The sequence below is a fragment of the Cynocephalus volans genome, chromosome X, assembly GCF_027409185.1.
Source record: "Cynocephalus volans isolate mCynVol1 chromosome X, mCynVol1.pri, whole genome shotgun sequence".
NCBI lineage: Eukaryota > Metazoa > Chordata > Mammalia > Dermoptera > Cynocephalidae > Cynocephalus > Cynocephalus volans.
In genome coordinates this window covers 166,219,452-166,232,171 of record NC_084478.1, presented here as the reverse complement: position 1 = coordinate 166,232,171, position 12,720 = coordinate 166,219,452, and the positions used below count along the sequence as shown (strand labels likewise).

Sequence of the window (12,720 nt, the reverse complement as noted above, 5' to 3'; positions counted from 1 at the left end):
AATACACTTTTATATTCTTAAGTGACATCTCAAGATATTCCAGGCTTTGCCCTGATGAAAATTTTCTTGAAAGGCTTAATTCTCCTGAACACCCATATGACAAATTAACCACCTACTTTAATCATTAAAATTTTTCCTGACATAACTTTTCAGTTTAAAAAAAAAAAAAAAGTCAGGAATGCCTAGGTATTCTTTATAATGAAGGGACATCACAGCATGGATACTGGGTGGTTGGCTAGGCTCTCGTACCTGATGACTAAACACTTCACAAACCAGTCTCACTGATGATTAAAATTTGTCCCTGTGCAAAAGTAAAACAATAAATGTTTAAGCTTCAAATGTAAAGGATCCACTCTAGTTGACACTTTCCATTCAAGAACTAGAAGAATTTGACCATAATAACCTGGCTTTATCACCCATGTGGTCATCACATTATAATAGACAGTTAGTGTATTTAATGATTTTGAATGTCACAATATGTAGATTATATTGTATATAGAAAATCACTAAAATGAAAAAATCAATAAGAGGAACCATATAAGTAAGTGGAACTGGAATTAAAGGATATTTTCCTCCTAACAAATGAAGTTTTACTTATATAATGTAGCAATGAAGCCAAGCAAATATTTGTAATGAACACATTATTTGTACATGAATAAAAGCTATTATACTGTTTTAAAATGTTCAAGTAATTTTTAAACATAATAAATTTTTATTCTTTATATTTAATGACCAATATTAATTTTCCTAATTACTATTTTTTCATAGGTAGTCTTGACCTAGACAAATTTTTACAAAAACCCAGTAAGATACACATTAATAAGGTTTAACTAATACTCAGAGTAATAGACTGCCCTTTCCCTGCCAAAGGCTTATTTTCTAGACCTGCTTCAATATGACTGCTAAAAGAGTACATTTAAAATTCTATTATTAGAAAGTGCTCAACTTACACTCCAATCAGAAAGTTATTTAAATCACACTAGATAAAAGCTTATGGGACCTAACCTAATATATCATATACAGTTCATGAACACTTTCAGAAGTCATTCAATATACATCAAGAACATAATATCTACCCGAATGAAATGTGTGTTCAAATGTCTCACCGTAAATTTTTAAAAAAGGAATAAAATAATCACTCAGGATTCATATAAATTAGACAAGTTTTACTAAATGAGAAAACTACGTTTAAAATGTGCTTTAAAACATAATGGAATTAGAAAACAAGACATATGCATTTTAAAGAACTTTTGCACTGTGCTGAAAATGAAATCTCTTGCAGTAATACTATGCACCAATTCATAAAATCTAAGTTAACAGAACTCTCGATTTAACGTTTTCAAAGACGATATTAAGGTCAAGAATTTCACATCTATGGTAGCACATATAGAAGGGCATTATAAATATGATGTCCATCCCTATGAAGCTTACAAATTTGCCAATGCTCAATAAAAAGCTTTTAGAATCACATCCAATAGTGTCACATCCAAAGAATCACAAATCTGTGTCCTGTAATCCTGTAATTACTCCATCTAAAATCTTTTTGTTGACTTTTCTACTCCTTGCCATTTGTTAATACTAACCCTTAAAAAAAAGAGAACAGGAAAAGAAATGCAATAAACTCTTCATCAGGTACAGAAATTATTGCTACTATAGTTCACTACAAAGCACTTCTATATAATATCGTATGACCTTTGAATACGAAAAATCAGAATAAAAGTCTTTAGTGACATAAGCCTTACAATCGTATACAACATTCACATGGCAATATTAGACACTTAAGCACCCATAGTTGACAAAATGTCCCACTGACCAGCATTCATTTAAATACATCCTTCGTATATAGAGAAAAAAAAAAGATAGTGTCGGCTTTCCAAGTCTTGTCAAAAAAGGATTCTCATGTTCTGTAAATCTAAAAACAAAACAACAAAAACAACAACAACAAAACCCCCAAAGAACAAAACCAATGCAGGCGAGGGTGTTACCAAAAAGTCAAGCATGCCAAAAGTGTTTCATGCGAATTAAAAACAAGCCAAGGTACGACCTAATCACATTACCAAATACTGGGTAATACTATGAGCCTTATATTAAAGTTAAATGAAATGCTACTGCAGAATACAGCATCAAGTTAAAAGTTAGAATGCACAAATCCAAATCAGTGGTATTTACTGTATAAGCAAAATATTCACTATCAGCTGTAAAGTTTGCCCATCAAACAGATTAAAATCATGGGATTGCACAGTTTGCATATTTTTAAAGACAATCGATCTCTAAAATTCCTTTTTTACTGTAATGAGGTATAAGTTTTCTTAGTAAGATCACACAAGTACATAAGCAAGGGAAAATAATAGTTGGTGAATGTCTTTAAAGCTCTTCCCATATTTTACTTTTTAAAATGTTTAGGGAAAAAAATATTTGCCATTATTCTAGCAAAAACAAACAAAACAAAACAAGCCAAAATAATTAAACAACCAAGCAACACTAAAACCAAATTACACAGATGGGTCATCATGCTTTCATCTGATTTCGTTATCACATCTAGTTTAACTGGGATGATTTTTCAACTTTAAAAAATATGATAGTGAAGATGTAACTTTAATGAACAATTTTTAATTTGGGTTTAACGTTGTGGAATATTATAACAGAGTATACTTATTCCAATACTGTGTAGCACATCTTTCTATTAGAAAATAATTTAAGATCCTTTACCCGTCTCCTTAAGTTAAAACGTGTGACATCATAAAGGGTGTCAAATGGCTGGATCGTTTTACAGTGCACACTTATATCTTATGAAGTATGTCCTTAACAAATCTGATGGTTTCTTTACAGAATTCCTTTCTTCACCTTTTCTTCAGTGGATTAGCTGTTCGAGGTGGAGTGACAGGGCGACCAGAATTCAGTCCACCATACTGGTACTTAGCTTTCTTTTCACATGGTTTCAATATCTGAAAGTAAATAATTTATTAACAATGTTATTCTTTCAAGTGCAGTAAGTTCAAGAAAACTGTTAGAATGGTGGGTTTTTTTCGATAATGGGCATATTGTAAAATATTGCCATTTCACAGAAATTGTAAAAGTGGAATAAAAATACAGAACAAAACAGCAAAGTTCGACAAACATTTCTCAAGTTTAAAGTGTGCAAATGTCTGTACACAGTTATTATGTGTAATTCTATTCATACTTTAGCAACAAAGGCCTGGGCACACTATCCCTATCAACTACCCAATCCCTAGATTTAAGTAATTTTTTTTTTCAAATTAGTGATTTCTGTGGTGAGAAAAAGAAGACCAGTTTAATAGTGAAAAGACCTAGGTTCTCATCATGATTCTGACATATTTATTTATTTATTTATTTATTTATTTATTTATTTATTTATTTATTCCCAGTGACTGGTAAGGGGACCGCAACCCTTGGTATGGTGTCGCCCGTACCGCGCTCAGCCAGTGAGCGCACGGGCGATACCTATATAGGATCCGAACCTGCGGCGTGAGCGCTGATGCGCTCCCAGCGCAGCACTCTCCCGAGTGAGCGACCAGGTCGGCCCCTGACATATTTATTTAGCAGGGTAATTAATCTTCAACAAGTCACAAACTCTTCAGACCTTATTTTTTAATGTATAGATTTTTTAAAATGCTTTATTGGTGTATTTCACTACCATAAAATTCACCGATTTAAAGTGTGTATGTCAATGGGTTTTAGTCTACAAAGCTGTACAACCACTACCATAATCTAATTTTAGAACATTTTTGTCACCCTATAAAGAAATCTTGCTCACATTAGCAGTCATCCCCCATTCCTGCTCTCCACCTCCCCACAACCCCTCCAACCCTAAGCAACCACTAATCTATTTTCTGTCTCTATAGATTTGCCTATTCTGGACATTTCATATTATTGACATCATATAATATGTGGTCTTTTGTGACTGGCTTCTTCCACATATGTTTTCAAAGATTCCCCACATTATAACATGTACTTGATTCCTTTTTATTGCTGAATAATATTCTATTTTTATGGATATGCCAAATTTTATTTACCCAATCATTAGCTGATGGACATTTGAACTATTTCCACTTTTTGGCTATTGCAAATAATGCTGCAATGGACTTTCATGTACAGGTTTTTATGTGGACATCTGTTTTCATTTCTCTTGGGTATATAACTAGGGGTGAAATTGCTGAGTCTTATGATACCTCTCTGTTTAACCTTTTGATAAACTGCCAGACTGTTTTCCAAAGCAGATACCCATTTTATATTCCTAACAAACAATGCACAAAGATCCTGCTTTCTCCATATCCTTGCCAATACTTGTTACTGACTTTTTTATTATACTCATTCTGGTGGGTGTATCTAGAACTTTAACCTACATGATAGTTGGAAAATGTCATGATTTTACAGTAAAAATGCGTAGAAAATATTTATGAAGTAATTCCTAAAACTACTCAGAACATCACAGTGCCTCAGTGAAAAGAATATTTTAATCCAACTCCACAATGACAACTGTTGAAGGATAAGGCTTGGTTACTATCCCTAAATTATAAATGAGAAGTCAGTCATTTACCAGTTGTACTAGCTGATGAAAACAGTACAATGTAACAAAGAATAAGAGGGATGGGAACATCCCACTGCATTTAAAAAGAGAAAATATAGTGTGGGCACGTCAAGGACATAAAATAACCTTTGCAAAAACAAAGTATTAAGGTCGTTTTCGTCAGTGAACAAGAGTGACTCATAAGCAGCACACTAAAGCTAGAGCTGGCCTCTCTAAAATGTAAAGGTTTCTCTGTTCATAAATGGGTACTTTGAGATTTTTTACAAAGATTTTTCATAAGTAAATATTTTACTTTATTTTCATCTGAGTTTATAATTCTCTCTCTCCCTCCAGTATCTGTCCCACACATTCACTTTGCAAAAGAAAACGAAACGCTAAATTATGCATTGCCTTTACATTCTTCTAATAGGTAAGCCACAATCCAAAAGAGGAATTTACCAATTAAACATCTGAATCAAGTACGACTGACATACTTCGGTTCTCTAAAACCCTCGTATTTGATATATAACAAAAAGGTTGAAAAATCTGTGACTGAAAATAGAAATCTCCAATGAGTCTGAATGGGAATCAATTCTGAATTTCAACATTTGATCAAGGAAAGATCATAAGTCTACAAGAAAATCCCTCTGACAATAGTTTTAATTACATTTCCAGTTGCTATAAATTCATATTTATATCATACCTGAAAAGATCACATCAAAGTTTCATCCACGCTCATCATTGCACCAGCATTATCAAACTCCCCACAGTAAGTTGGGGCCGAAAATGGGGTTACCAATTGTCTTTTAGCAAAAAATTCATATCCATCTTCCACCACCTGTCAAAGGAAATGTCAAAAGAGAAAACATTTATTAATAGGCAATTCTCAAACATCTATACTAATTGAGATTAATGTGGCAAAGACATTTTAAAAACCCTGTTTTGTTTTGGAAGTTGTGGTTTTTATTCTTAAACTGCTTAGAGCATTAAAATTGGTGTGCCTTTCCTATAATGGCAGGCATTTAGCTTAAATGGAATCATACGTTATTACCAAAAGGCTTAAAAATCATACCATCTCTAAGGCTCCCCATGAGACAAAAACAAAAAATGCTAATAGGTATAGCGACTCCAGGGAGCTGGGTGAAGGGAATGGTTAATGGACTTCTGTGGTCAGCACCCAAGGACGTGTTCACTTGGTGAACTAGCAAACGAGTTAACAACCAAGAAATGTCAAGGACTGCAAACAATCCTTGAGAACGCTTGAAGTTGTGAGAACACTTTCTTGGGATGTTCCCAGGAGGCGCATTATAGATAACCGAGTTCTTGAGAAGGGAGGTAACCGCCTTCTGCTCTTGAGAAAAGTATAACAGAATTTGTGCATTAATGCTTATCTCGCGTTCACAAGCTTGCTAAATGTAATAAAAGCTGCAACAGCGGCTGGGTCGGGGCTACTCCCCTGAGACACCAGTGCCCCCCCCCCCCGCTCTTCACCTGCATCTCGTCTGCTGTGCCTTCCTTCACGTCTCTGATCATTTTAATCAACAGCTGGGACCCCCGAGTACTTCTCTGGTGATGACAGTATAATCCAACTCTTCTTGCTTTGCTTTTAGATTTTCTATTAGTATTATAGCTACATATTGAAAACATTACTAAGTTGAATTTAATTCACACAGATTATGCTCCTTAAGTTACCTGCCAATAGATTAACTTTTATATGTGTTATCATTTTCTTTAATGATTTAACATGATTTCTAGACTCTGTTGTCAATTCCTGAGTGACTTAGACAATTTATGTTTCTCTTGGCTCCACAAATTTTAGAGGGAGGCAATAACATGTAAACATTTCATATTTATTTACTTAGGCAAAATTACATTCTGAAGCCTCTTTTAGGTATCCTTTGATAAGCAAAATTATCCTGTAATACTTGCTAATACAGGAAAGCACCTCTAACATCACTTGCTTTTAAAAATAACTCCTACCTCCATACTGAGAACACATTCTGTTGAAATTACTTCATAGTACAATTTAGATATTAACATCTTCTGTTAAGACTGAGGCCACCTTATCTATCCCCAGTTCAGCATAGTGCTTGCCACTCAGTACATGTTTCTTAGATCTTGGATGATTTGTTCATCCTTTCACACATTTTTTTAAAGGAAATAATTTTAGTTTGTGTCATTTCCTATTTTAGGTCTCTTAATTTTAGTGATAACATTCTTGAAAATAAGCAGTATAGGATTTTGAAGATTTCTGGAAAAGAAAAGACCATGCAAACTAAAGTAGTTCAATAACCTGACTTAAATTATCATCTTTTTTGGAAAAAAACAGTGAATGGAGATCTATGGCTGAAAAAAACCATTACGAGTGGGTATTTCATAGTTAGGAAACTTAGCAGCTCTTCCCTGTTATCTAATAGAAGGCTTAATTTTCAAAACCATAAACACGATGTTTGCTGATAAAAAGACAACTTTGCTAAATGCAAAGGATTCGGGAACATGACTGTTTCAATTGAACAACCAGAAAATTCTGCTAGAAAATAGGCATGTGATATAAAAAATGCAGAGAATGAAAAGCCAGTCATTATTTTTGTTTTTCACTTAGGGTCACACGAAGAAGTAAAAATAGCCAAGTGTCATGGAGAATAAAGTCCCAGAGAAAAACTACTGTCGAACAGCAAATACTTAGTTTAATAAATTTGGCTTGAACAAAGTAACAAGGAATCTTAAATATATTTTAAAAATTCAAATACTTTTAATAGCCTCAGAGGTAGCCTAAGATTTTTTTAAATGCCTTTCAATCAATATATTATGTTTTAGAGCACAAGCACTTCATATGTTAAAGATGTATTAAAGTACATTATTGCCTATTAATTCATTTCTTCAACAAACACTAAGTGCATGCTACAATTGCCAGTAACTGTACAAGGCAACATAGATTCAAAAAGAAAAAAAGCCATAGTCCCCTCCTTAAAGAGTGTACAATCTACAGGTGAAAAATCCTCAAAACTCTAAATTGTAGATCGGCTCTTATAATGAAAAATTGCAAATATAGGCAAAAGTAGATAAAGACTTCGATAAATTCCATAACCTCAACACTCATCCTGATTCAATATTTATCAGGATTTTGCTACATTTGTTTCATTTATCCATTTCTAGAAAAACATGGACATTCTTTTTACATAATAATAATGATTTTTATCACAGCTCAAATAATTAACAATGACGCTCGTATATTTACTACCTAGTTTATAATCAAATTCCCCAACTGTTTCAAAAACATCTTTTTACAGTGTTTTTCTTATCAAAATCCAAACAAGACCCACACAATTCATTTGATTGTTGTCCATAATATATAAGAACCATATAAAAATCTAGACCATGTCTACAAAGCTTGGAAAAGCACTGAAAATTTTTAGGGTTTCATTGTACAAAAAATGTGTTCTTTTGAAACATTTCCTCTTATAGGGTGAGAAAATTTTCACAAACCATTCATTAGGTTGTTAAAAGTGAGACATAGATATTGGCTTTGCCTATCCTACTGCTTTTCTTGTTACATGTCATTTAGCTTTCTTGGACCTTAGTACCCTCAAAAATAAAAAAAAAAAGAGGGCTTCTGGGAAGTTAACAACTGTTGTTAAAATATGCAAGAGTCTTATATTTCATACCTGATGAGCTCGACATATCAAGTGTAAATCATGACAATTCAGAAATTTACTGACTACATCACCTCCAAAAGTGAAGGAAACACCACGATCATTTTCTCCCCAGCCTTACACATCTTTATCTGGGTCAAACCACAGGAAATCACAGAGCAAACCTTTAAAGAACAGCAATACAGCAATAAAAAAACCCAAAATTTATATAATAATGCATACTTTTATCACGTTTCAATTCTTCTCCTGTCCTACTACCCTTTACTAAACAATCCCTTGCCCCCAAGGTATCCCAGTTTATCTAACTTACCCACTCTTTGTTAAAGCAACCGTACAAATCTTGCCGGTACTCTCTTAAGGGAGTACTTTCCAAATATATGAAATAAGTGTACAGCACACTCTGAACACAGCAATAAATGAAAAAGGCTGTTAATCTTTTGTGTATATTTTCTCTACCTGAAGAAACAATTGAACCAGCAGCATTTCCTGAATATTTCATCCTTTCCTTACAGAGTGACAGAGTCTGATTCTAAGCACCATAGTCTATTCCATTAGTCTATTTTACTTATCCCTGAGCCAATAACACACTAGAGCTTTTTAATGTCTTTATATTTAATTGGGCTAGAATCCTGCTTAATTTTTTTCTTCAGGATTGTCTTGTTATTTTGATCCTTTGTTCTTCCACATAAACTTCAGAATCAGCCTGAATTAATTGATATGGAATTTAATTCCATAAAACCTTCAATTGTGATTTCATTAGAATTTGATCTATAGATCAAATTGGAGAAAGAAAACATTTCCACTGAGGCCTGTTAATATGGAGAAACAAATCAGATAGATCCCTGACTTTAGTTATGTTTTGGGTCTAGAAAAAGAGGTCAGGACTAAAAATATCTACTGGTATATTCAGTGGAAATCTTGAGAAAGACTCAAAGTCTAATTGCAGTGAGATTAAGGGCAGCGTGGATGTTGAGATATGAAGTAGTTTTCTAAGAACCATGGTGACTAAGGGAAAAATTTTTTTTATAGAATGAGTCAGTTTGAAGACTTTTCTTTTTCAAGAATCCAAAAACTTCATAATACAGCTTAGCAGGAAAGGAGATCTCATTTTCAGTCATAGTACAGCTTGTCTCAATAAAATTATCCTTTGAAGACCTTCGAAAAACCCTTTGAAGAATTAGTGGCAATGTACTCTTAATTTCTCTCATTGATATTTCCTAAGCTCCCACTGTGATGTTTAAAGAAATCCAACAGCACAAAAATCCCCTGGGACAGTGAGTCTCAACTCATAAGTCCTCTCTGGTTGAAGAGGACTCTATAAAAAACACATACACACACTATTTATAATAGTGTACTCATACTCATGACTACACTATTTGATGTGCAATCATGAGTAGCACTTAGAGTGATATTATCAGGCTTTCAGTACAATGAGCAAAACAATCCAATGACACTTGAAAATAAGTGATAAAATGCATGTTTTTAACAGTCCAATTTAGAGGTTTAGTCATTTCTTGCTCAGGCACTGGTCCATGAATATTTTTCAGTGCTTATCTAAGAATCTTTGAATCTTAAGAGTGGGAAATGAACCTAGTGAACACCCAGCACAATACTTACTTGAGGAATAATCAATTCCCCTTTACAAAATTACCAATAAATAATCCTCTTAACAATAAGCTAAACAGCCATTCTTTTCTTCATGTATAGTACGTTCCTAAACTGAGCTCTATAAAAATAAACCCTCATAAACAATAAGATTTAGGGAGCTTCCAGGTTGGTGAACACATTGGTATGCTAGGAAGGTAGCATGCCCAGAGAGCACAGGGAAGATCTGTGCTATCCCTCCTCTACACCTGGTACCTTTCCCTATGTATCTCTTTTGCTTGGCTATCTCTGAGTTGTATACTTTATAATAAACCAGTAAATTTAATTAAAGCACCAAAGGAGGGGTTTGTGGGAACCTCTGAATCTGCAGTCAGCCAGACAGAAGTGTGGATCACCTGGGCACCCCACTTGTGGCTAGCACCTGAAGTGGGAGTCTTGGGGCAGTCTTGTAGAATGGAGCCCTTAACCTGTGGAGTCTGTGCTAACTCTGGGAGATAAGGTCAGAACTAAATTGAACACCCAGGTGGTGTCAAAAAATTGGGTATGTGATAAAAACGCACACATTTGGTGTCAGAAAACTCCACATAGAGAAGTATTGATGTTTTAAGCAAAAGCTAAACTGAGGAAGCAAAGCAACTTAACTTCATTCAATTCAACAGGTCTTCATGGCATTTCGTGACATGAATGCCATGATTAGATATCTTAATACATACACTGGTATTCAAATATGAGTAACAACATTTTAAAGCCAACAGTAAAGTTAGGGTAAGCAGCAAATGTGACTAAAACTTATTTATAAAGTTATATTAGGCTCATTTGTTAAACGACACAGCATGTTACACACAACTGAAATTTACTTTGGCTTTGACTTGCTTAACAACTCAACATACTTAAAGTCTAAGTAGTCAATTTTCATAATTTATTCACAGGTTTTCACATACATTTTTCACAATTTTTATAAAATTGACCACACATTTCTAGAGCCTTTAGAGTTCTGAAAATTTGAAATACAGATGATGCAGAAAATAACAGAAAATCACTAGATAATTTAAAAGAAGGTCTCTGTATTCATGACTAAGAAAGAAAGCCTATTTTAATTAAAAAAAAAAAACTTTTGACTAACTTAAGTTTTTAAAAGACATTACCAATGCCAATATGAATGAGGGAGTCTGGAAAGATAGAAAGGTACAAGGAATAAAGAGCAAATCTTTTCAGTGATAAAATAAGTGTGACAGAATCAAATTATATAAAAATTTTAAAGTTCTGTATTTTGGGGAATGATTATTACAAAACAAAATAAAGTAGTTAACTTATTAACTATAAAAAGAGATCTTTTTATTACATAAACCAATCCTACTTTCACTAAGTATAATTAGGTTCAAATATGCCAACACTTTACACAAATTAATTAATGAAATTATTACGTACTTACCTGTATCAGGGACATCCGTGGGTCTCATAATTCTCCGAATCTGTTCCATAGATTGAAGATCTGGTGACAGTCCTATAAAGGAAAAAATGAGATGCAGGCTTGACAGCTAAACAATTTTAAGTCACTCAAAAAGCATTTAATCATAAGTAGATTCACTATGTGAAAATGGTTACTTCAAGAGTTCCTTTGGAAAATGTGGTACACCTACACAATGGAATACTACTCAGCTATAAAAACGAATGAAATACTGCCATTTGCAACAACATGGATGGACTTGAGAGAATTATATTAAGTGAAACAAGTCAGGCACAGAAAGAGAAATACCACATGTTCTCACTTATTGGTGGGAGCTAAAAATTAATATATAAATTCACACACACACACACACACACACACACACACACACACACACACACAAAAAAAAAATCCGGGGGGTGGGGGAAGAAGATATAACAACCACAATTACTTGAAGTTGATACGACCAGCAAACAGAGGGGACATTGGTGGCGGGGAGGGGGGAGGGAGGAGGGAGGGAGGTTTTGGTGATGGGGAGCAATAATCAGCCACAATGTATATCGACAAAATAAAATTAAAAAAAAAAAAAGAAAAGAAAAAAGAGTTCCTTTTAATGTTATCTTAAAGGTCAACATTTTGAGTTACTATGAATCTCACTTTGATAGGATAGGGAATTAATGATTATGTCATCTTCCCCATTTTTCCCTACCAGAGAAATGAAATTCCCTTATATTTCAAAAGATTTCCCATGGAAAGAGGCCCACCATTCTATCTTTCCAAGCATTCCCTGTCCTTCACAGGAACATACTCAATTGCAACCCTTCCTACCACTCTTTCTACTTCTTCCCATCTAATCTTAAACACTTTAACTTCCACCTTAAAATGCCTCACTTGGTCCCCTAAGACCTTCTTACATCCCACTCCAACATGCTCATTACCTTCAGGAACGCATGAACTATTGGTCAGAAGGATACACAAGAAGAAGCACATAAAAAATTCTTTGCAATCTGTAAAGTGGTACATAAATATATGCTATTGTTTTTCTCTTGTAGGCAACCCAAGTTTCATCTGAGGGAATGAAAGCTAAACATTCATATTCCATACTACCACATTTCTATTCTTAGCTATACTAATGGGCAAGATCTACCATTCCTTAAATGTTTAATATTGGAAAACATGTTCCAATTAATAGAGCAAATTATGTTCTGTCAGAGGACAGTACATCTATCTTTTCAGTGTTTTGCCACTTTAATTCTCCCCATATATTGACAAAAAACTAATTTTCTTAAACTGTTTTCATTAAATTACTTCCCAGTACAAAAAACCCAATATAGCAATTAAACAATTCAACAAAATCCTTTGCTCAGTATTTAAATCTCTATAATCTGATCTCGACATTCCCCAACATGTACTTGACATTCTAGTTGGGCCTGTCCTTGCACATTCCCTAAACTAGACAACATACATAGACTGTCAAGTCTGTTTCA

The 12,720-nt window shown here is 33.9% G+C and overlaps 1 pseudogene; it reads right to left on the bottom strand.

Moving 5' to 3' along the window:
* Window positions 1-2,752: 2,752 nt before the first annotated feature.
* The window catches only part of LOC134368512 (serine/threonine-protein phosphatase PP1-beta catalytic subunit-like), a 40,931-nt pseudogene continuing 30,963 nt past the window's right edge, over window positions 2,753-12,720 (bottom strand).